We start from the raw sequence: 25,882 nt of genomic DNA, 5'->3' as shown, positions 1-25,882 counted from the left end.
ATTTACCAATTCTGACAAGAATTCAAATATATTTTTACACCCTAAGAGATAGAAAAGCAACATTGTGCAGCAGCCATATAGTATGACACTGATTAAGGAGAGACCATCTACATGTGATTAATGCTTAGTAGATTATAAAGTTTATTTTAAAAAAATGTCATATTCTTTGTGTTCCATTTGATTTGAATTCTTCATATTCAGTTGTTTTGAGTATAAACATTTTCATAAAATTTTCTTTTTTCCTTTCATCATGTTTATGTTCTAATACCACTAAGTTCGCATATGTTTTATAGTTCGCATATGTTTGCTACGATGTAGCAACACTGAGTAGTAACAAACGTAGATGGGAGTAAATAGAAAAAGTAAGTATAAGTGATTGTGTAACAGCACTATATTTAGTCAGAATAGATCATATTAATAGTTCCTTACTTAGAAATAGTATTTCACACTTTAAAAAAGCTCTATGGCATTGCACCAGTCACAAGAATATGGTTATTAAGAATCTTGCTAAAATTGGTAGAGAGTGTGAGATTTTAAATATAGGCCTAGAAAGAAAACGTATTTAGCAGTGGCAAATAATGCAAGAAAGCAAGCTTATACAGCATCAGCCAAAAAAAAAAAAAAAAAAAATCCGACGCCTCCCATTTCACCTATTCATTCTTTCCAATAATTTGTAAAGTTCTTCCTTGAATTTATTGAAATTATCAACTTCCACAACAACACATGAAAGTTTGTTCTAACAATCAACCATCCGTTGGCTAAAAGCAAACTTCAGCACATCTGTTCTGCAACAATGTTATTAGTGGAGTTCCTCAGGGTTCAGTGTTGGGTCAGTTGTTGTTTTCGGTGTTTATGAATGATATTGATGATGGTATATCAAGTTTAATGTCCAAGTTTGCAGATGATACAAAGGTTGGCAGGGTTGTTAAGGACACTACTGATGCTATGCTGCTGCAACAGGATCTGGAAAGGTTGAACAGATGGGCTGAGAGGTGGCAAATGAAGTTTAACATTGACAAATGTAAAGTACTACATATGGGAAACAGTAACCACAGAGCAACGTATCAACTCTGCGGTACTACACTGACAGTGGTGGAGAATGAAAAGGACCTGGGGGTAATTGTGCAGGCAGATATGAAGTTCTCTGAGCAGTGCAGACAAGCTGCAAGAGTAGCTCATGGTGTCTTGTCAATGATATACAGGAATTTTTCTATCAGGGATAAGGAGGTGATTATTCCCTTGTATAAGGCAATGGTTAGGCCACATCTTGAGTACTGTATACAGGTCTGGAGGCCTCATTTCAAGAAGGATGTAGAGCTGCTGGAACGGGTACAGAGAAGGGCAACAAGATTAGTGAATGGAATAAAGGGTTGCTCTTACGAATAAAGGCTTAAGTTTTGCAAATTACAGAGTCTGGAGACTAGGCACCAGCGAGGTGATCTGATAGAGGTGTATAAGGCTTTGAATGGTTTGAGCATGCTCAATGTCAATGGGATTCTTCATCTTGCTCAGAATAATCACCTCAGAGGGCATAAATTCAAATTGAGGAAGGACAGATGTCGGATAGATGAGCGGAAATTTGCCTTTGGCCAACGGGTGGTTGGTTGGTGGAACCGACTTCCATCACTTGTTGTTGAAGTTGATAGCCTAAACAAATTTAAGGCTGAACTGGACAGGTATTTTGAACGAACGGAGGGGTGAAATGGGAGTGGTGTGTGTTTTTTTTTTGGCTGATGCTGAATAAGCTTGCTTTCTTGCATCATATGCCTCTACTAATGCTAATGCTAACTGTCCTTCCCCAGTTTGAATTTGTTCTCCCTTGTGTGTGGTCTGAGCAAGAGGAAGAATCCCATCAGTATTGTTTGCTCAGTCCATTCAAAACCTCAGTCACATCACATGCAGGTGCCTACAGATGCTGCAGTTTTCAGAACTGAAGCCTTTCTTGGTAAGAGCACGCCTTTGTTCTGGTCACCAATCTCATCACCCTTCTCTGTACTCGTTCCAGCAGCTCCACATCCTTCCTAAAATTAGGCCTCCAGACCTGCAGTACTCAAGATGAATCTTGGCCATTGCCTAATACAATGGAATAATCACCTCCTTATCCCTGCCATCAAAACCTCATGAGCTTCCATTTCACCTATTCATTCTTTCCAATAATTTGTAAAGTTCTTCCTTGAATTTATTGAAATTATCAACTTCCACAGCAACACATGAAAGTTTGTTCTAACAATCAACCACCCGTTAGCTAAAAGCAAACTTCAGCACATCTGTTCTGCAACTGTCCTTCCCCAATTTGAATTTGTTCTCCCTTGTGTGTGGTCTGAGCAAGAGGAAGAATCCCATCAGTATTGTTTGCTCAGTCCATTCAAAACCTCAATCACATCACATGCAGGTGCCTACAGATGCTGCAGTTTTCAGAACTGAAGCCTTTTTTGGTAAGAGCACGCCTTTGTTCTGCTCACCAATCTCATCACCCTTCTCTGTACTCATTCCAGCAGCTTCACATCCTTCCTAAAATTAGGCCTCCAGACCTGTATGCAGTACTCAAGATGAATCTTGACCATTGCCTAATACAATGGGATAATCACCTCCTTATCCCTGCCAGCAAAGTTCCTGTATGACAAAACCTCATGAGCTGTTCTGACAGCCTGTCTGCATTGCTCAGAAAATTTCATATCTGACTGCACAATTACCCCCAGGTCTTTTTAATTTTCCACTAACCTGTGTGTAGTATCACACAGTTGGTACGTTACTCTGAGGTTACTGCTACCCATATGCAGTACTTTGCATTTATCAATGTTAAACTTCAGTTGCCATTTCTCAGCCTATTTGCCTAACTTTTCTAGATCCTGTTGCAGTAGCATACTGTCATTACTATTATTAACCACCTTGCCAACCTTTGTATCATCAGCAAATTTGGACATTAAGCCTGATATGCCTTCATCAATATCATAGATAAATATAGGAAACAATGGAGGGCCCAACACCAAACCCTGGGGGACTCCACTAATAACATTAGTCCATGAGTCTATTGATTACCACTCTGTCCTCTCCCACTGAACCATCCGTTTTTATTTGTCATAAGGAAAAGCTCCTTGAAGAAATGTTATGGAATAAAGTAAATGTAATAACAACTGTATTATAGTAATATCATACTAAAAAAATAAAATAAATTTTCTGTTTATACTCCGGGACGACCAAACGGTCAGTGGAGTTTACAAGACACACAGAATACAAGAAACAGCACCGCATTCAGCAGTCACGGGCTTGAACCCCGGTCACTCAAGACACGCGTACTTATGCACCCGCGCGCCTGACCACTAGGCTACATATTATAATAATATTATAGCAGGGATATATTAAGCTCTCTGTCCTTGCTGTACAGGGTTTGGTACTTTTAGAGTGTATTGTCTTATCATTTTCTCCTTCTTATTAATTATTATAGTAATTGTACTGTATTATATTACTATAGCTGTATTATAGTAATATAATACAGTAGACTATTATCTGATCTTAACTGGCTTTCCATATTAACCAAGTCTCCTCATCTTTCTTTTTTTGTGTGAGACAAGAGGTGCCAGTTATTTTCTGTATATCCATGAATTCTGCAGAGCCTTTCATCTGATAATCTGAACATTGAGGGATGTTAGTTATTCAAGACCGTTGGAAGTTTATTCTACTGAACTTGTTGAAATCGTAGGGTATCGTATTTTATTAAATTCCAAACCACCTTGTTTGTGTACCATAAATGTATTCTTTCCCATGTTCATAATCACTCTCTTTGGCTCTACAGATTTTCCTGTATTTCCATGAGGAACTTTCATAAGAGATATACCGATGATACAGAATACTGGAGAAATTAGAAGGAAAATGTGCTGAAAAGTGGAAGTTGAGGTTAAACATTCATAAATGCAAGGTACTGCATTTGGGTAGCAGTAATCCAGAGTAGGGCTTAGAGGGGGAACAGGTATTCTGTGTATTATCAGACACTCAGTCTAAAACACTGATGGATCCAATATCTTTCTATTACAGAAGATTTAGGAGAAGTCCAGTTGGCCTGAATCCCTAAAATCCACTCATGCACACCTTCTCGATGGTAAGCCCTGTTACTTAGGTGGCAACGAATGTGTAGAGTGGTTCTCTTCAAGACGCCTGGTCACCGTGAAGACGAAAAGACCAAACCCTCCATCATATGACAGCACGACGAAACAAATGGCCCTCAGTCCCCAGCGGCTTTCACTCCCCCCTCTTACAGCAGCGAGAGGATCAGAGTGGAAACAGAGGGTGTTAAGAATCTCTGGATACGACCAAGCTGCCATGCACGGAAACTGAACTTGGCATGTTACAATGTAAGATTGCTCATCAGTGAAGACAGGATATTAGAGCTGTAAAAGGAACTAGAAAATGTGAATTGGAATATCATCGGTTTGGCTGAAACAAGAAGAAGAAATGAATCACTTATAAGTTTATCAAGTGGAAATCTGCTGTACACCAATGGAAACAGTGAAAGGGGTGAAGGTGGAGTTGGGTTTCTGGCCCATAAAGATATAAAAAACATTTTGGAATTCAAAAGTACATCACCAAGGGTGTCAAGACTAATACTGAAGATTTCTAAGAGGTATAAGCTAACGGTTATAATGATTTATGCACCAACATCGAGCCATGATGATGAAGAGGTTGAAGAAATGTACACTGAAATCGAGAGTCTTCTAGATGAGCAGAAAACCCACTACATTATTATTATGGGGGACTTCAATGCTAAGGTTTGAAAAAGACAAAACAGTGCAGAAAGGGGAACTATAGCAAATTTTGGAATTGGTGAAAGAAATGAAAGAGGTGAAAGAATTGTGGAATTTGCAGAATCTCAAGGATTGTCAGTAATGAACACTTTTTTCAAGAAAAGGGTGAACAGAAAGTGGACATGGAAGAGTCCAAATGGATTAACAACTAATGAAATTGACTTCATCCTCACTAACAGAAGATATATTGTGAATGATGTTACCATCCTGAATAAGGTAAATGTTGGAAGTGATCACAGAATGGTAAGATGCACACTTGATATAGATGTAGGAAAGGAAAAAACTGACTCAAGTAAATAATATGAAGGTCTTTGAGATAACAGAAGAGGAGAAAAAACAGTATGTACTGGAACTTAAGAACAAGTTTGAGCTTCTGCAGACTGCTCAGGACCAAGATATTGACGAGGAATATTACAACTTTCTGAAAGTGATCAAGCCCAAGAAACCTATAGAGAAAAAGAAATCCAAAGAAGAAAAAATTAGTCAAGAAACACTTGTTGTGATGAACCGAAGGCGACAAATGAAGAGCAAGATAAACACTGACAAGGAGAAAATTGAGTATACTGAGTTATGCAAAGCCATTAGAAAGAGACTCAGAGAGGACAAAAGAAGATTTAACACAAGAAAAGTAGAACAAGCATTAAGGGAAAACAAAGGACTTAAATTAGCAGCCATGAGCACTTATACAGAAAGACAAATGTTACTGAAACTGAAGAATAGCAATGGTGTACTTATAAATAGCAGAGAAGGCATAATTCAAATAGCAGAAGCCTACTATAGAGAATTATACAAGGAGCAAGGGAATGATGCCAGCAGTGGGGAAGATGGATCGCAAATTAGCAACACATACGACATACCCGATATTCTTCCTGATGAGGTAGAACATGTGTTGAAGAAAATGAACAATCAGAAAGCCCCGGGGGAAGATGAAGCTGTTTACTGCTGCTCTTGAGGAAGCGTTCAGAAAATTAGACTGTTTGCAGAAAGGAGTCAATGTGAATGGAGAGTACCTAAACCATTTACGATTTGCAGATAACATTGTGGTCATAAGCCACGATCCCAAAGAATTAGAAGAAAATCTTAATCAGTTATGCAGAGTTAGTAAGGATTTTGGACTAAAGATGAATATGGCTAAAACAAAAGTAATGATAAACAAGTATGCCACAGAAAGGGACATAATGATTGAAGGAGCAGTAATTGAAAAGGTGGAGTCATATACTTATCTGGGACAAGTTATTAGCTGTAATAATGATAAATGGCTGGAAGTCAAGAGAAGAATAAATTTTGGATGGATAGCATTCAGGAAATATAGTCACATACTGAAGAGCAATATCCCAGTTTGTCTGAAACGTAAAATAATGAACCAATGTATACTCCCCACCATGACTTATGGAAGTGAAACTTGGGCACTCACCAAAAGAATGGAAGAGAAGCTGAGAACTACACAGTGAAGAATGGAACGAATTATATTGGGATTCAGACTGTTAGATAAGAAGAGAAACACATGGATTAGGCAGCAAACTCAAGTAAAGGACATTCTTATCAAAACTAAAGAACTAAAATGGTCTTGGGCAGGACACATAGCTCGAAGACATCGTGACAGATGATGTCTTCTGTCTAAGAAAATAACAGAATGGTACCCAAGAGGAGCTAGAAGAAAACCTGGAAGACAATGGTGGAGATGGAAAGATGAAATTCATGAGTTTGTGGGTAGTAAATGGATGACCATTGCACAAAACAGAAGGAACTGGAAAGTTTCTGGAGAGGCCTTCATCCTGCAGTGGGTTGAAAATGGCTGATGATGAATCCCAGAGTAGCATACCATTTGATTGATGCACTCAAGGTATTGGAGAATGAAAAAGATCTAGAACAGCAAAATCAGGGTTGTATCTTGAAGGAAGTTTATCTATTGGAATATATGAAAATAGGAACAACGAGATGTTCTATAAATTGCAGCATTTGGAAACTAGACCTGTAAGGTGACTTGGTTGAATTGCTTGCTTAAGGGTTTTAATGGGTTAAGTAAATACTTATGGCACCCTCCCTCCCATTGACATACAGGAGACAAATTTAAACTGGAAAAGGTTTGCTGTGGGATAAATGTAAGAAAATTTGCTTTCAGCCAGAGAGTAATTGTTTGAACAAATTTCCATTTGGCATTGTGGGTAAGAATGATTTGGTAAATTATTAGAACAGATGGACTCAAAGTGGGTAGCAGTTTTTTTTTTTTTTTTTTTTTTTTCTGATGATATATGCTTGCTCTTTATTGTTTTGTTTGCCACTACTAATATCAGCTTTTTTGTGTGTGTAAACTTAAACAAATTGTTTTTTATTTATTATTACCTACGATGATATTTTGTTTATTATATTAATGGTATATTAACCTCTCTGTCCTGAGCTGCACAGGGTTTGGTACCTTTGGAGTATGTTGCCTTATCATTTTTCCCTTCTTATCAATAGACATTTGTTATTATTATTACTATTGTTATTATTATTATTTGAATAACTTAATAAATAGTATTCTCTAACTACAATGGAATCTCAAAAATCTGGAACTGGATCTCTATAAGGGTGTGTGGGGGGAGATGGGCCAGCTAGACTTAAAAAATGCACCATAGGTGCAAAATTTATGCATTAACAATAAATAGCACTTATTGTTAATAGTACAGTACAGTAGTATATATTTAATTTTTACGGTGATTCAATTTGCTGAGATCTTAGAGGCAATGATTAAGGGAGCAGTCCAGGGACATTTAAATAGATATGGCATTCTCAATGACACAACATGGTTTTGTTAAGGGAAAATCATATTTAACTAACTTAATAGGCTATTTTGACATAGTTACTAATCAGCTGGGTGTAGGGAACAATTTCGACATAGTTTATTTGGATTTTAGCAAAGCATTTGACTCGATCCCTTTTGTGAGCTTACTGTATAAGCTTGAACAGGTGACCTGGGGGTAATTGCTGTCAGATATGAAGTTTTAAGAGCAGTGCAGGCAGGCTGCCAGAGTAGCTCATCGGGTCTTCTCAGTAATATACAGGAACTTTGCTAGCAGGGAGAAGGTGGTGATTATCCTTTTGTATAAGGCAATGGTCAGGCCACACCTTGAGTACTGCATACAGGTCTGGAGGTCATGTTTTAGGAAGGATGTAGAACTGCTGGAATAAGGGCAACAAGATTGGTGAGGGGAACAAAGGGGTGCGCTTGCCAAGAAAGGCTTCAGTTCTGCAAAACCTTAAGTTCTCGGAGGTGCCAAGTCTGGAGACTAGGCACCTGTGAGGTGATCTGATTGAGGTGCTTAAGGCTTTGAATGGTTTGAGCAAGCAAGCTCAATGCTAATAGGGTTCTTCTTCCTACTCAGATTACGCACTTGAGGGGGCATAAATTCAAATAGAGGAAAGACAGTTGCAGAATAGAAGTGCGGAAATTTGCCTTAAGCCAGCGAGTGGTTGATTTTTGGAACAGGCTTCCATCTGTTGATGTGGAAGTTGATAGCTTAAACAAATTCAAGAAAGAACTGTACAAATTTTTGGAGTGAATGGAGAGGTGAATGAGAATTTTTTTTTTTTTTATTGATGCTGTATAAGCTTGCTTTCTTCCATCATATGCTACTACTAATACCAATGCTAAGATTCTGAGATGGATTGCTGGGTGGCTGCAGGGCAGAAGGCAGAGGGATGTGATTAATAGATATTCTTCAGATTGGTCTAATGTCGGGAGAGGGATTCCTCTAGGATCGGTTCTTGGATTGCTTTTTTTTCTCATTTTCATAAATGACAAATGAAGGGATGGAAGGCATTTGCAGACAACGTAAAGATTGGTAAAGTTGTTAATGCTCAGTGCCAAGCAAGCGTGTCTTCAGGATGACTTCAACAGCCTTCAGGAATGGTCAGAAAAGTGGCAGCTAAGTTTTAATGTAACAAAATGTAAGGTCTTACATTTGGGGAAGAGCAACCCCAAAATAAATTATGCTCTTAGTGGAGTTGAATTAAAAACAATAGAGGAAGAAAGGGATCTGGGAGTTATGATTTGGGCAGATATGAAGTTTTCTGAACAAAGTAATAGTAATGGAGGCATGTGATGAAAGAAAGCAAGCATATGAGCTTATGTATCACAGCCAAAAGAATAAAAAAAAAAAAAAATTCACACATCCATTCTCTCTAAAAGTTTGTCCAGTTCTTCCTTAAATTTATTTATTCAAGCTATCAACTTTCACAAAGACAGATGGAAGTTTGTTCCAGCAATTAACCACCTGCTGGCTAAAGGCAAATTTCCCCACATCTATTTTTTTTTTTTTTTTATGAAAATCCCAAATAAAAGAGGTATTAGAACCTATAGTACTTAATACAATGCATAGGTTGGAGATTGAGAAGACGAAAGAATATATTTGTTGACATTAGACTTGAACTTCTGTAGACTGTAATTTTCAGGAAATACTTATGAAAGAAGGTTGTTCCAGAAAATGGCAGTTGAATGAATAAACGAGGAAGATGAAAAGTTGGTTCTGTGAGTTTGAAGTTGGACAGTAAATGGATGTTGGCTTGTGGCGGCACGTGTTCGGACTGTTTTGAAAGAGAGAGTGGGAATTATAGAAGCCAATTCAGAAGAACAGTGCCCATGGATGTATCTGTAGAAAAGGCATGCCAGTAGAAACAGTACTGTCTATGAGACAGAGTGGAGAGACTCTGTTAGAGATGAGTTATTAATTAACCTAACTGCCCTCTTCTGAATGGAATCTAGAAGCTGAGCGAGGTTTTTTGGGCACCGCCCCAGATGTGGGAACAATATTCCATGGTAGGTCAGATTTGCGATTTGTACAGAGTGAACAGCTGTTTGGAAGAAAAGTAATGTGGCGGGAGTGAAAGAAAAAACTAAGTTTTTTAGATGCAGATTAAGCAATATTTGTTATGTGCTTATGCCAAGAGAGATTAGAAGGCAGGGTAATCGCCAAAAGAGATATATCATTTTAGAAGGATTAAAATCAACTAAGTTATCTTTGTCCCACTGGAGAATTACCTGGAGATCGGCATTTAAGGAATTGGTAGTAGATATTCGAGAAGTTGAAGCTGCTTGAGCAGGGTGAGGTTTCTCAAACTAGAAAGTGGAATGCAATGTGCTATCATCTGCAAAAGTATGGATAGGATTTCCAGTCAATTGAAGAAGGTCATTAATATACAAGAGGAAAAGAGTGAGAAAGAACTGAACCTTTGGGTACACCAGCATTAGTGGAGAAGTTAGAAGACAGAGAGCCATCTACCATTACCCTCAGTGAGCGGTCAGAGAGAAAACTGGATAACCAATTACAAAAAACAGTTGGCAAATCAAAAGATGGAAGCTTGTTTAGAAGACCTTTATGCCAAACAATCGAAAGCCTTTGAGATGTCAAGAGCAACTGCTTGTATTTCACTGAACTTTTCCATTGAATTTGTCCATAAATGAATAACATAAGCCAGAATGTCACCAGTGAATCGAGGCTGACGGAATCTCTACTGGTGATCATTGATCAGGTGGAAGGTTTCTAGATAGTTTAAGAGTTGGCAGTTAATTGATTTCTCCATTACTTTAGAAAGAGTAGAAGTAATTGCAATGGATTGATAATTGGATGGGAGAGATTTGTCACCCTTTTTAGGAACTGGCTGTATATGAGCAAATTTTCAAGCAGAAGGAAAAACACTTTTGGAATAAGAAAGTGAAAAAAGGTGGCAAAGAACAGGAGTAAATTCAGGAGCGCAGGTTTTGAGAACAAGCGGAGAAATATCATCAGGACCTAGAGCTTTCTTCAAAGGGATGTCAGAAGATTCGTCAAAATCTTCTGACATCCCTTTGACTGATGACCACAGGAGGCATTGAATGGAGTGTATTGGGAATGGTGGGAGGTGTTTTACCAAAATCATTAATATATGAGTTGGAATAAAAATGGTGTGCTAACAGGTCAGCTTTATCCTTGGCTGAAGTGACAATAGAACTATTTGGTTTTGATAGAGGTGGGAGCAGAGATGGGCAAAAGTTGCGACCAATAGCTTTGGCAAGAGACCGAGGATGCTCAGCTACCATTAGAGCAAGAAACAAGTTTTCTACTCTTAGCCTGTTCAAAATCTAGTTTATAACTGCTTTACAATTGTTGTGAGCTTTGGTGAAGGCAGAAAATGAAACTGAAGAATTGAAACAAGCCAATTATGATATGCAACATTCTTCTCTTGAACAGCCTTAGAACATTTATTGGAAAACGAAGGTTTAGATAAAGGATGAGATTTTAAAGTGGAGTGTGGAATAAAGGATTCCATTCCTACAAAAATAATTTAGAAGTTTTGAAATCAGTAATCCAACCAAGAAAAAGAAGAAAAGAAATTTGACAGGTCATCCCATTTTGCATTCTTGTAATGCCAAACAACACAAGGTTGGGAATAGCCATAAGATAAAGGCTCCATTGGAGAAGAGACAATCACAAAGTTGTGATCTGAGGTGCCTAAAGGACCATTCACTTTGACCGTGTACTTGAAGGGCTGTTTGTGAGAAAAAGATCAAGTTTGTTGCTAGCTGTATGGTCAGGATCGTCCGTTATAGTAATAGTATTCTGGTAGGAAAATGAACAATCTGTGCGAGGTCATTAGCAATAGCAAAAGCCTCAGCATCTTGACCAGCTGGTTCTGTGTGACTAGAAAACAGAAGCCAGCTGGTGTTGTGAACATTAAAATCACCAAAGAAAATTACCTTGCTGTTAGGAAAGTTGGACCGGGGAAAGTCAAGTTGCAAAGAGAGAAAGTCAAAGAGTTCCAAGTGATTAGTGGAGTTGGGAAAATGGTAGAGACAACAGATGAATTTCACAGAATGAGGTAGAGAGATTTTAAGCCAGAAAAGATTGAAACGAGGAGATTCCAAATTACCAAATCTCTGACAGGGGATATCAGAATGGACATATGTACAAGTACCACCTTTGAGGTGAAAAGAATCATACAGTGAATAATTTGGGCAACTGAGATGAGCAGTGGTTGAATCAACCAATAACTGAGATTCTGTCAGAAAAAATTACATGGGGTTTGGCAGACTAAGTGGAAATGGACATCGTTGAGATTAAAACTGAGATCATGTATATTTATGAAATGAACTAGGAAATGATTGGGAGGTTTAGATCTTTTTGCATATAAGCTTGCTCTATTAGTTTGACAGTTCATGGTGTATTCAATAGTAAGAAAAAGTGGAGGGGAGGGACATGCTCTATGAAATAATGAAATTTTTGGATATGGCGTACACATAGTAAGGATATACCCAGATCCTTGACATAACATGGCTTCGACAATGCCCCCTGCATACACACTACTTGGACTCCCTCTAGTCACTATCTGGCAGAGTAAAGGTAGCAAGATTATAAACATGGGTTCCACTATTACCTGATCTGGAACCCTCCTAGAGAGTTACCATTAGGTTCGGTCTGGTGTACTAACTAGCAGCCAGCCTGCGAACTCCGTTTTATAGCTCTATCCTCGAAATGTAAGGAATTTTGGATCTCGCCATTGTGTTCATCATAACCTAAAAAGACATCAATCATACTGCATGATGGAAGAGATGGGGAAGGGTTGACTGGAACTTAGCTCTTGAGACTAAACATGGGTTCCACCACTTAAAGCCTCCAATGAGAAAAGTGGTGGTGTTGCACCGGTTGATGAGAGTCATCCACCACCTAGTATTGCCTTGTACCACATTCCTCTGGGTGGTGTGGGTGCCACACCTTAACTCCTGCTTACATTTGTTCACACCTGGGTGGTCACCCACATTGTGCTTGGACATGAAGGTGCAAGCAGAGGATTTGGCTGTCACAGACTGTCCGGAATTTGCTGAAATTGGGTCCACTTGACTGAGCGTCACCCAAATATCAGTTTCATCAGCATTTTAGACTTCCAGGTAGCAAGTACAGCTTGTCTGGCATATTTGAGATAATGTCTGTGGCAACCTCAGTGACCAAACTACAACTGTCATTGTACAGCTGTCTTTCTTTAGTTTGAATTTATGCCCCCTCAGGTTCATAATCTGAGCAAGTGGAAGAATCCCATCAGAATTCAGTGTGCTGAATCCATTCAAAGCCTTATACACCTCATTCAGATCACCTTGCAGGTGCCTAGTCTCCAGCTGCTGCAATGTGCAAAACTTAAGTCTTTTTTGGTAAGAGACAGTGGTGTAACTATGCCAGTGCAGCCAATGGGTTGCATTGGGGCCTATGACCGAAAGTGGGCCCACTGCCCTCCTGCCCGAAACAGAAAAAAAATTTTATTGAGTGAAAATGTAAGTTTTTCAGTTATGTTTATGATAAAATTTACTATGTCTACAAACAATTTTTTTCACATGAAGCATGTTTATTGTTAGCTAACTTGCACAGCACAAGCGAAACTTCAGTAAATAGAGATGAAATGGTATTAGCATAGCTGCTGCTTCCAGGGCAATTTTTAAGGATTTGTAACTGCAGGGGCCAAAGTCAAATAGGAGCCCACTTATTGTATTGAAGAAATTAAATCCAACTCATTGGTCTAGTCGGCTTGTATCTATAATTGCTATAAAATTGAAATTTCCCAATGTGCTAATGGCATTACATCAAATTATGATACAATCATCAAAAAGTGATGAAAAGTCGGAAGCTGCCTGGATTAAAAATAATATTGAAAATTTTGATATTGTGTTAACCATTTTTAGGAACGAGAGTAGCCTTGTGCAGGCGAAGTTTTTACGGCTCCAGAAAATAGAGAAGTTTTTCTGTTTTATTAACTTAAATTGGCTTAAATTGGCATATTAACTTATTTTCTAGAGTAGCTTTATATTCCTAGTTATGATACTTAGTTTAAATTTTAACTTAGATAGAGATTTTGTAGGTTATTACTTAGTATCGGTAAGGGTATCCAATCCATGTGTTTTACAAGTTTTGCAGCTGCAGCGAATGGGAAGTTTTTTAGCTATATTTAGGCGCTTTATTGACTAATTGTTATATTTAATTATTTTCTATAAGTAGCTTATAGACCTAGTCAAGATCCTTGGTTTATTCTGAATTTAGACAGTGAGATTTTGGAAGTTAATTAATACTTAAGTGTCCATAGATTTATGGTTTGTAACTTGCCGCCATTGTTATACGATACAACATATATCCCGAACTAGATAGCGTTAGCTTAGTATAGTATAGTATATAATATTATCAATTAATCAGTAAAATTTATTAATCTTGTTAAACTTCATTGTCAATTAAATTGTACATTTTAACTAAATACGTATGACTTAGATTTTACAAATATAACATAATTAATTAATACATAACTTGATACGGAAGTTATATAATGGAACTTGAAGATTATACTCGATACTGAAAAAAAAAAAAATAGATATATAGTGTTATAACTGCGTTGGGATACAAGTTTAGGGTTATAATTTTGTATTGAAATTGAATCGAAATCATGACTCAGACCAGAGTAGCAAAGTAAAAGGCTCAAGCTAAATGGAGTACTGTGGCTCAGGGGAGAACTGAGGGGGGGGCAGTTGCCCTCTGAATCAAAGCCTTTTAAAATGCACTGCTTGCTTGATGTTTGTGGAGCAATCAGGAATGGGACATGATATTGCCAAGGGGGATGTCTTTGTTTGTGCACAATGTAAGGAGTTTGAGGAAATCAGGTGACAACTCAGCATTGTTATGGGCCTATATGAGAGCTTGAAGGACAGAGTGGATGCCCTCGAAGGATTGAGGGGTCCATCAAGCTCTCAGCTGCCCACATCAGCGCCAGAGCTTGCACTCGATCATCATGCAACACAGCAGCAACCCCCCAAAGCAGAATGCTCTGGTCCCACAGGAACTAGTAGTTGGTGACTATTGTAAAGGCTGATGACATTGTAGAGCGGATATCATCTTTTAAGGGCACAAAAGGTGATATTGTTGTACACGTTGGCACTAATGATATTAAGAGTAGGAGACCGGTGGAATTACTTAACAAGTACAGGTCACTGTTGAAAAAAATCCGTGAATTAGGGTTGAATTTGAAAGTGTTTGCAATTCTGCCCAGACACGATAGGAGGGAGTATACGATGATAGCCTTGTCGATCAATTTGGCCCTGGAAAGATTGTGCAAGGCTCAAGGGGTAGAATTTTTTTTCAGCCTGGTCTGTACTTGTTAACAGGAGAGACTGCTTCTACAGGGATGGGATACACTTAAATAGAAAGGATGCAAGGATATTTGCTAATACTATCGAAGCAGTGTTAGGTGCGTCGGAAAATTGCTAGCTTGGGTGGATAGAAGGACTAATAGATTAACAGTAGCCACTGGCAGAGGTGAAAGTGATTCTTGCACTACTTCTATTGGAATGAGCAGCAGCCTGAAAAACAAGATGCAGGGTATTTCAGAGACTGCTGAGAGTCATTACGATACAAGTAAACACATGGGTTGTGTTAGGGTAGCTAAGAATAGGAACAGGTGCATGTATACTTGCATATACACCAGTGCTAGGAGTTTGGTAAATAAATTTGATGAATTTGAGGTATTGCTCAAAACATCAAAGGCAGATATTGTTGGGATATCAGAGAGGTGGTGTCACACAGATATAAGGAATGCAGAACTGGAATTTGGGGAGCACAATGTGTATAGGAAGAATAGACAGGATAGGAAGGGAGGAGGGGTTATGCTATTAGTTAAGAAACACATAAAATCCAAGGAAGTGAAGCCAGTCGACATCGCTGGACAGTGCAGTGTCGAGTCAGTTTGGTGTGACATAAGCATTGGGAGATCAAAATTGAGAGTAGTAGTCATTATAGGCCTAATGACTGTGATTAGTATAATAAGAAACTGTACAGGGAAATAGAGTGGGCCAGTAAATCAGAGAGTCTTATAATGGGGGATTTTAATTTCCCAGATATTGACTGGAATTTGTGGGTTGGTCACTCACACACTAACAAGGCTTTTGTGGATTTATTGGATGATTGTTTTCTACATCAGAATGTTCGGGAGACAACTAGAGGGAGTAATAATCTTGATCTGATTATCAGTAGTCATTCTTCATGTGTTAAGAATCTGCAGATAAAGGAACCACTAGGTGACAGTCATCACAATATGCTGAAGTGGGATTTACTCAAAGAGGTAACTACCATTAGGGGCAAAGGGAAGGGTTTTTGCTTTCGTAAAGGCGACTACAGTGGTCTGTGACAGTATTTAAATTCTATACGGTGGGACCAATTGATGATGTAAACTGATGATTTACTGGGACCAACAGTAAATTCAAAATGGGAAGCATTCAAAGAATTTATCTTGGAAGCTACTAGGCTTTACATACCAACTAAGAAATATTGTTCAAGGTTTAGGCCTAAATGGATGTCAGATGAACTAATGAGACATATGGCAGAGAAGAAAAATGCATGGGATACATATAAATTAATGGGTGACATGGAAGCCTATTATAGATATAAGCTGATCTGTAACCAAGTCACAAAGGAGATTAGGCAGGCAAAGGCAGATTTTGAGAAATCTTTGGTAAATAATGCAAAGAAAAACAGCAAAGAGTTTTCTTTACCTATGTAAACTCTAGAAGGAAATGGATGAACCAGATTGGTCCACTGGATATTGGTGGTTCAACTGTTGATGATCCTGCTCAGTTGGCTAACAAACTAAATGAGTATTTTGCATCTACATTCATAAATTTTGCATCTTCATTGCACTATATGGTGATTACTATTACTATATCACATTATTTATGCCTTATATTAAAAAAATATTGGACAATCGCAACATCCATACCAGAGGCAGCATTCAAACCCACGACCTTTATTTCTTCAGCAAGTATGTTGCTCACTGGACCAGTCTGGCAGTATAGATTAACATTTTGGCTAAATGCTGTGATTATCATTCTGTTGAGATTATGCTGTGATTATCATTCTGGTCAGCACTACTGTTTTATCTTAAAAAAATAATGAATTATTACTGATACTTAGGCAATATGCATAACCCTAAAAAAACCGGAATTTTCTGAAATCCGGAATGCCGCATGTCCCCGAGTATGCTGGATTTACGAGGTTATACTGTATTTCATGCTGCCTTTCTTGAAAGCTTTCTGTAAAATGGCCCAGCCATGGAGATAAATTTTTTGCTTGATTATTAATGAAATCACCAAATACGGAGGATTCAGAAAGGTCAAGGGGATGACCATCGCATATCCCCGGAGTAATATGGCCTTAGTTGCTAATGCTCCTAAAAACCAAATAACAAACAAACAATTAATGAAATAAGTTCTAATCAGCAAATAGAACCAGATTAACTTTGTACTTGAAATTGTGTATTTATTTATTTTTTTATATTTCTTTGTTTGCTGGGAAAGAAAACTGAAAAACCAACCATCCTACAATAACTTGCAAGTGTACACTGCTTATATTTTATCTTGCAATCCAATATGCTCCCCACTGATATTTAATAAGCATTGGGGAGAAATCAATTTCATATCAAAGGCCAATAAAATTTTTTGAACAGACACCATAATGAACTTAACATAAATCATATTTCAGTGATTTAGTGATTCAACAGTATGACAAGCAGCTAGCATGCAGGAAATAAATATTACCTCTCTGAAGGAAGTAAATATGTAAGCCACTAGACTACATATGTATTTCCTTCAGCAGTTTCAAAATAAAAGTTACTAAATTTTAGTGTTTAACTGTATCTATCCTAATCTGTCATTGTTTTCTAGCAATGGATATCAATAATTGCTGTCTTAGTGAATAAAAATAATTTTACTTATATAAATGAAAGAAATTAATCCCTACCACTATTTAGCATTCTCATAACTGTAAATAGTCTATGCAGTTTTTAAATATTGCTCCCAGGGTCACCAATATTTAAGAGATCAGAGTTTCTTACATAATACTTTCTGCTTGTAATTTATTGCCCTGTCAAAGTACATAATACATATTGATTTTTAGTTTATACAGTCATGTGAAGTTTTGACTTTCAGGGCAGTATCAAAATTTAGATAATATTATTAATAAATGTTTTATTTAAAACTTGGTAGATATATACTTACTTTGTAAAGTTCATATTAATGTTTTGAAAGCATTGTGAAATTAAAGGAAGGGATAAAAATTATGAAACTAAAAAATTGGAATCAAAATATAAATTAATAAAATAATATGCAAAAACATGAACTATATTGCTGAGAGCTGTAACCTTAGCTTTCATGTGCCATTATTGCATCCTTGGTAAATATGAAATTTATATTTCATCTAACTCAATTAAAGACATCAATTTTTCTCACATTGATGGAAGGAAGGAACATTCTGGGTAGCATTCCAACAGAGAAGTCAATGTCTTTAATTATACTTCCATTGGATGTAATTGTGCAATTAATTATATCCATTGATTTCTCCCCTTATCTTTGAAGAATGTTATTAATGAAGATTAATCCATTTGAGTGAACATATGTTTCAAAGTTGGTACTGTGCTTCAGATAATGTCTGTTTATGTATGAATTGTCTTGAAAACTTCCAGTAGATGCTGCAGTTTCATTATGTGTTTCCATATAATAATAATAGACAATAAGCTTTGCTAAGAATCTTAATAATAATAGAGTCACAGTTTACAATAAGTGGAATCATGAAAATAGTTTTGAAAATTGAAGGATTTGATTATGCCCGTTAACTTTAATTGACCAATTTGAATTGGAATTCTGATCTGTTTGATGAAAATTGAATTAGTGATAAATAAATAGAAGTAGAGGATAATATTGCCTAAAAATATACACTGGTGTTCAAAGAAAGTGCACCACCCCTTAAAATTGTAATTGTCGTCCGAATGATGTAAGTATATGTCAATATTTCTTACAGATTGCATCAGATAAGATTCACACGCATAGGCGATGACGTAATATTGCATCAGCTGTTACTTTCAGTTATACATGTATAAGCATGCTCTGCAAGAGTTGCAGTCATTCCTTGCTTGTGTCAGGATGGCGAGTTACGTGCAGTTGACGTCACGAAGAAAGAGTGCTATTGTTGCTGTACGTGAGGAAGGACGTTCTTCCCGTCATATTGCTTATAGTTGTAATCAGTCAACAGTGAGTCGATTTCTTTCCAAACTCAAGATTACTGTTTCTGCTGATAGGAAAAAAGGAACTGGATGCAAACAGTCACTATACCAAAACAGGACTACGTTTTGAAGCGCTTATGCCTTAAAAACTGTAAAGTTTCCATCTGAGCTGAAAACAGAATGGGAAGAACATACAGGATTGGTAGCAAGTGCAGCAACAGTCAGAAGATGCCTCTTCAAAAATGGACTTGTAGCCCGTTGTCCTAAGAAGCCTCTCCTCACACAAAAAATGAAAAAGGCCCGATTAATTTGATGTAAGGAGCATGTCAAATGAACCCCCAAGCAGTGGAAGTCTGTTATTTTCTCGGATGAGAAGAAATTCAACCTGCATGGCTCTGATGGGAGACACACGATTTGCCGTAGACGTGGTGAAGAATACCATCCAGACTATATGGTGTCTACAGTGAAATTCCCTACCAACCAAATGATATGAGGGTGCATTTTGTATCACCTGCAGTTTATAAAAGGTTCCGTAAATGCTAATGGATATCTGGCTATATTGGAAGGTAAATTGCTGCCAACCATTAGAGACCATTTCAACCTTCCAAGTAACTGCATCTTTCAGGACTACTCTGCTCCCTGTCATTGGGCGAAAAGTGTAAGTAGACACTTCTTGTAGTTACTTTAGCTTCATTTCTGCATTAGAGGTTCGAGGTGCCTCCGTAGCCAGGTGGGCAGGAGCAGCAGTGCGTAGCACACGCTTCTTAATTAGACTGGGGTTCGAGCCCGTGCCTACCAAATACAGAGGATGCAGAAAGGTCAGGGATGATCACCGCATATCCCCGGAGCAATATGGTCTTAATTGCTAATGCTCCTAAAAACCAAAATAACATAACAACAACATAGAGGCTCGACAGTAATGTGTTTACATTTGTTACAGGTGAAAAAATGGTTGGAAGAACGGTCCATTACAATTCTTAGCTGGCCAGGAAACAGCCCAGCCAGACCTGAATCCTATAGAGCGCTGTTGGCATCGTGTGGAATCTGCAGTTGCTAGAAAGAAACCAAAGACCCTTCGTGAACTTCAGGAAGCCATAATTTGTGTTTGGAACCACAGACTATCAGTTGATTATCTTCAGAAATTGATCTTGTCAATGTCTCGACAGTGTGCTGCTATCATCAGGGCCAGAGGCGGTTCAACTAAATATTAGTTTGCACCTGGTGAACTTGTCATTTTGTTTTCCATTTAAAATGATAAACTGAAGCAAATTGAGGGCTTCTGATAATATTTCAGCCATAATTGTCGTGTTTACCAAAACTGTTGTATAAAGTTGCAAATGCTCATTTTGGAATATTTTGAGAGGACCTGTCAAATATTACTTAGCTTTGCTTTAACTATTAATAAATATCTTTTGTTTATATTTCTATTTGTGATGCTAATCATTAATATAACATATCATTGCTAAAAAGGGTTAGAAATGTGAAATTCCTAGGTGATGCACTTTCTTTGAACACCAGTGTATATATTTTTTAACTTCTGGTTTGATTTTTGACATCATTGTCACTCTAATGTTGGGCAATCAGTTTAACTTAAGAACAAATTGAAGGATTCATATAATTTTCATTTTTACAATTTTTCATAAAAAAACTTTCTCCAGTGGAAACTGACTACTGTGAGCCCACGTAAATGGAGACACATGTGAAAGAGTTAAAACAAGAGAGGCTCTAGCACTAATCCTTGAAGAATTCTGTTTGCTTCATGGGATCCTTTCTTGTTTTTAACCCTCACTGAAGCCTTACTCTCAGACTATCATTAGGTATTTTGATAGACAGGTTTCTGAGATCATTATAACCAACCTTTGTGTCATCTCCAGACGTAGTCATTAAGACCTTCATCGATATCATTAATAAATATAGAAAACAACAGTGCCAAGCACTCGACCATGGGGAACTCCACTAATAACATTAGTCCATGAAGAGCAGTATCCATTGATAAACACTCTGGCTTATCCCATTCAACCATTCCCAGTAACTTTCCCTTAATGCCAACCCTGCTCTAATTTGTACAGTAGCCTTATGTGCAACAGTATCAAAAGCTTTCCTGAAATCCAAGTATAAGATATCAAAATTATTTTTTGGATTCAATACTGTTGTTACTGCATCTGAATATCCAATCAGATTGGTCAGACAAGATTCTGAGCAAATTCATGTTCAGAGCAAATCCTTAACAAATTCATTCTGTTACTGCAGTATAAATGCATTCCTGTCTTGATGATCCTGGATTACATCTTTAACCAGTTGCTCCATTATATTTCCATTATTATACAATTGTTCAATGGAACAGAAGTCAAGCTAATAGGGTTGTGATTATTTATGTTTCTCTTTGTTCCCTATTTATGAATTCGTGATACATTTGCATATCTTCCATATGGAGCTCCCTGAATCCAGTTATGTTCTCTTAATCATGGCTAAAAGTTTGCTTACCTCTTTTGCTGCCTCCTTTAATCTAACTATTGCTCCCATCCACCCGGGTGCCTTTTTTGTTTAGCTTCAACAATTTTTCTTCTACTTGCCTCTTAGTTATCACAAAATCATCGAGAACTCCACCAGAATTTGGCTCCTTTCTGGCATCCCCCATCCATAGAAAATTGCTCATTTGTGAATGTAGATGCAAATTACCTATTCAATTTGTCAGCAACCTTAGCAGGGTTATCAACAGTTAACCCATTGACATCAAGTGGCTGAATGTGATTCAACCCATTCTTTCTACTGTTAATATAAGTAAAGTCTCTGCTCCTTTTCTTGGCATTTTTTGTCAGAGTCATCTTGTAATCTGCCTTGGCTTTCACTGCCACATGCTCTTGTGGGTAGCACAGTTGGTAGAATTGCCATCCTTCCCACACCAGGTGGAAAAGACCACAGTTTGAGGCCCATCAATGATGTGAGGAATTTTTATCGGCCTTTTTCACAATGTGGCTTAGTTGGGCTCAGTCTAGGGTAGCATGTTTTCTCTCCTGGAAACTCAGGTTTTTCATCCAGCAAACACAAAATCGGCCACAGAACATGCAATTTACAGACAGAATATACGGAGCAATATGGCCTTAGTCACTGATGCTCCGAAAAAAACTTCTCCCTACAACAACAACAACATCTATGCCACATGTCTCAATAGTTCATCTGATATCCATTTATATCTTTGTCATCCAGATGCTATAGTTTGCAGACTTGAAGCCTGTCTTGTTATGACCACACTTTTGTTCCCTTAACTAACCTCGCTATCCTTCTCTGCACCTCTTTCCAGCAGATCTACATCCCTCCTAAAATAAGTCCCCCAGACCTGTATTATGCAGCATTCATGATGCAGGCTAACCATTGCCTTATAATGTGGGATAATCACTTCGTTAACGCTGCTAGCAAAGTTCCTGTATATCATAGACAAGACCTCATGAGCTGTTCTGCCAGCCTCTGCATGCTCAGAGAACTTAACAATCTTTAAACACCTCAAATTTAATCTTACTACACAGTTATTCCCAGGTCTTTTTAATTTATATGTTGTTGGGATATCAGAGATGTGGTGTCACACAGACATAAGCAGTGCAGAATTGGAATTTGGGAGTATGATGTGTACAGAAAGGATAGATAGGACTGGAAGGGAGGAGGGGTTATGCTGTTAGTTAAGAAACACAAAATTTAAGGAAGTGCATCCAATTGATGTTGGTGGACAATGCAATGTTGAGTCTGTTTGGTGTGACATAAGCACTGGGAAAGGAAAAATGAGAGTAGGTGTGTGTGTGTGTTATAGGCCTAATGAATCCGATGAGTATAATGAGCAATTGTGCAGAGAAATAGTGGGCCATTAAATCAGAGTGTCTTATAATGGGGGATTTTAATTTCCCAGAGATTGACTGGAATTTGTGGGTTGGTCACTCACACACTATCAAGGCTTTTGTGGATTTATTGGATGTTTGTTTTCTACAGCAGCATGTTCGGGAGGCAACTAGAGGGAGTAATACTCTTGATGCATTAAGAATCAGCAGATAAAGGAACCACTAGGTGGCAGTGATCACAGTGTGCTGAAGTGGGATTTACTTAAAGGTAACTACCATTAGGGGTAACGGGAAGGATTTTTGCTTTCGTAAAGTTGACTATGGTGGTCTGAGGCAGTATTTAAATTTTGTACGGTGGGACCAACTGAGGATGTTACCAACAGCAAATTCAAAATGGGAAGCATTCAAGGAAATATTCTTGGAAGCTACTAGGCTTTTCATACCAAATAAGAAATATTGTTCAAGATTTGGGCCTAAATGGTTGTCAGATGAACTAATTGGACATGTGGCAGAGAAGAAAAATACATGGGATACATATAAATTAACAGGTGACACAGAAGCCTATGATTGATATAAGGTAGTCGGTAACCAAGTCACAAAGGAGGTTAGGCAGACAAAGGCAGATTACGAGAAATATTTGGCAAAGCATGCAAAGGAAAACAGCAAAGAGTTCTTTACTTATGTAAACTCTAGAAGGAAGGGGATGAATCAGATTGGTCCACTTGATATCGATGGTTCAACTGTTGATGATCCTGCTCAGGTAGCTAACAAACTAAATGAATATTTTGCATCTGCATTCACACATGAGGAGTTATTCGGGGAGGGGAATGCCAGAGCTGTATTAAGCTCTAGCAGTAAGCTAAATAATCTTGTAATAACTGAGAGTAAAGTGGAGGAGAAATTGTTGAAGACAAACATAAAGGCACCTGGGGCGGATGGAATCTATCCAGTTATATTAAAGGAGGCAGCAAAGGAAGTAAGCAAACCCTTAGCCATAATTATGAGAGCTTTCTTGGACTCGGGGGAGGTACCCATGGACTGGAAATGTGCAAATGTGACCCCAATCCATAAAGGAGGATCAAAGGGAGACAGGTAATTACAGACATGTTAGTTTAACTTCTGTTCCAGGGAAATTAATGGAGGCACTGGTTAAAGAAGCATTGCAGGATCATCTGGACAAGACTTCAGTTATAGCTCGGACACAGCATGGGTTTGTTAATGGGAAGTCTTGTCCGACTAATTTGATTGGATACTATGATGTAGTTACAAAGGGACTGGATGCAAAGAATAATTTTGATATCATATATTTTGGATCTTAGAAAGGCTTTTGATACTGTTTCATATGGAAGACTGCTGCACAAATTAGAGCAGCGTGACATTGGAGGCAAATTGCTGCTATGGATAAATTGATCGTTGAGAGGGAGAAGACAGAGAGTGGTAATCAATGGACACTGCTCTTCGTGGACTATTGTTATTAGTGGAGTCTCCCAGGGTTCAGTATTGGGTCCATTGTTGTTTTCTGTATTCATTAATGATATTGATGATGGTATATCAGGCTTAATGTCCAAGTTTGCAGACTATACGAAGGTTGGCAGGGGTTGTTAATGACACTAATGACAGTTCACTGCTGCAACCGGGTCTAGAAAAGTTGAGCAGATGGGCTGAGAGGTGGCCACTGAAGTTTAATGTTGACAAATGTAATGTACTGCATATGGGAAGCAGTAACCCCAGAGTAACATATCAGCTCTGTGATACTACACTGAGAGTGGTAAACAGTGAAAAGGACCTAGGGGTAATTGTGCAGGCAATGAAGTTTTCTGACAGTGCAGACAGTCTGCAAGAGTAGCTCATGGTGTCTTGTCAATGATATATAGGAATTTTTCTAGCAGGGATAAAGAAGTGATTATCCCCTTCTATAAGGCAATGGTCAGGCCACATCTTGAGTACTGTATACAAGTCTGGAGGCCTCATTTTAAGAAGGATATAGAGCTGTTGGAACGAGTACAGAGAAGGGCAACAAGGTTAGTGGTTGGAACAAAGGGTTGCTCTTATGAAGAAAGGCTTAAGTTTTGCAAATTACATAGTCTGGAGACTAGGCACCTGCGAGGTGATCTGATTGAGATGTATAAAGCCCTTAATGGTTTGGGCATGCTCAATGCTGATAAGATTCTTCCTCTTGCTCAGAATAATCGCCTGAGAGGGCATAAATTCAAATTGAGGAAAGACGGTTGTAGGATAGATGTGCAGAAGTTTGCCTTTAGTCAGCGGGTGGTTGATTTCTGGAACAAACTTCCATCTGTCATTGTAGAAGTTGATAGCTTAAACAGTTTCAAGGCAGAACTAGACAAACATTTGGAGCGAGTCGATGGGTGAAATGAGAAGGGGGCATGTTTTTGTTTTTTTTTTGGCTGATGCTATATAAGCTTGCTTTCTTGATCATGTGCCCTTGCTAATGCTAATTTTACACTCCCCTGCATGTAGTACCACATAGTTGATATGTTACTCTGGGAATACTGCTACCCATATGCAGTACCTTGAATTTTGCAAATGTTAAACTTCAACTGCCATTTCTCATCCCATCTTGCCTAATTTTTTTAGATCATGTTGCAGCAGATTACCCTGGTTACTGTCATTAACCACCTAGCCAACCTTTGTTTCCTCTTGAAACTTAGACGTTAAGCTTGCTATTCCTTCATCAATATCATTAATGTAATAACCACTCCCCCATATACACACACAAACATTTTTGTACATTCAGAACAGCAAATGAGATCCTTTACAAATTTCAGGACTTGTTCAGAATATTCTTAGGGGAACTTTGTACTAAATTTCATGTTTATTAATTAACCCATCCTCCCTGTACATCTCCCCGCACAAGCAACACTATTGCATAAATCTTAACTTGTTGTTTTCCATCATGTGATGAATAGCGTAAAGTTTGAAATATAAGGAAATTTGTACATTACTTAACCTGCTTTTATATGTATTGAGGCAAGATAAATTTCAAAAGATGTGTAGTTTGAAAATTTAAAGGATGAGACTATTGCTGTGGATATTATAATTTTTTTTGCTAGAATTGGTGTAAATAAGTCACTAACCAAATTCAATAACCAATCTAGAACATTTCTTTTTACAAAATAGGGATTTTAACGTATTTGTAATTTTTAAAGATAAGGATGAATTTGTTACTTTGATGCTAGTGCATTGTTTTACATATGAATA

The 25,882-nt window shown here is 37.9% G+C and overlaps 1 protein-coding gene across 1 annotated transcript in view; it reads left to right on the top strand.

The window, feature by feature from the left end:
* Positions 1 to 25,882, top strand: part of LOC150090130 (putative receptor-type tyrosine-protein phosphatase mosPTP-1) — a 529,269-nt gene that overhangs the window by 254,380 nt on the left and 249,007 nt on the right. The window lies entirely within an intron of this gene.

This window comes from Mastigoproctus giganteus, chromosome 2 (assembly GCF_048544385.1).
Source record: "Mastigoproctus giganteus isolate SK-2022 chromosome 2, ASM4854438v1, whole genome shotgun sequence".
NCBI lineage: Eukaryota > Metazoa > Arthropoda > Arachnida > Uropygi > Thelyphonidae > Mastigoproctus > Mastigoproctus giganteus.
The sequence above is the reverse complement of the archived record's forward strand: the minus strand, read 5'-3'. Positions and strand labels throughout refer to the sequence as shown.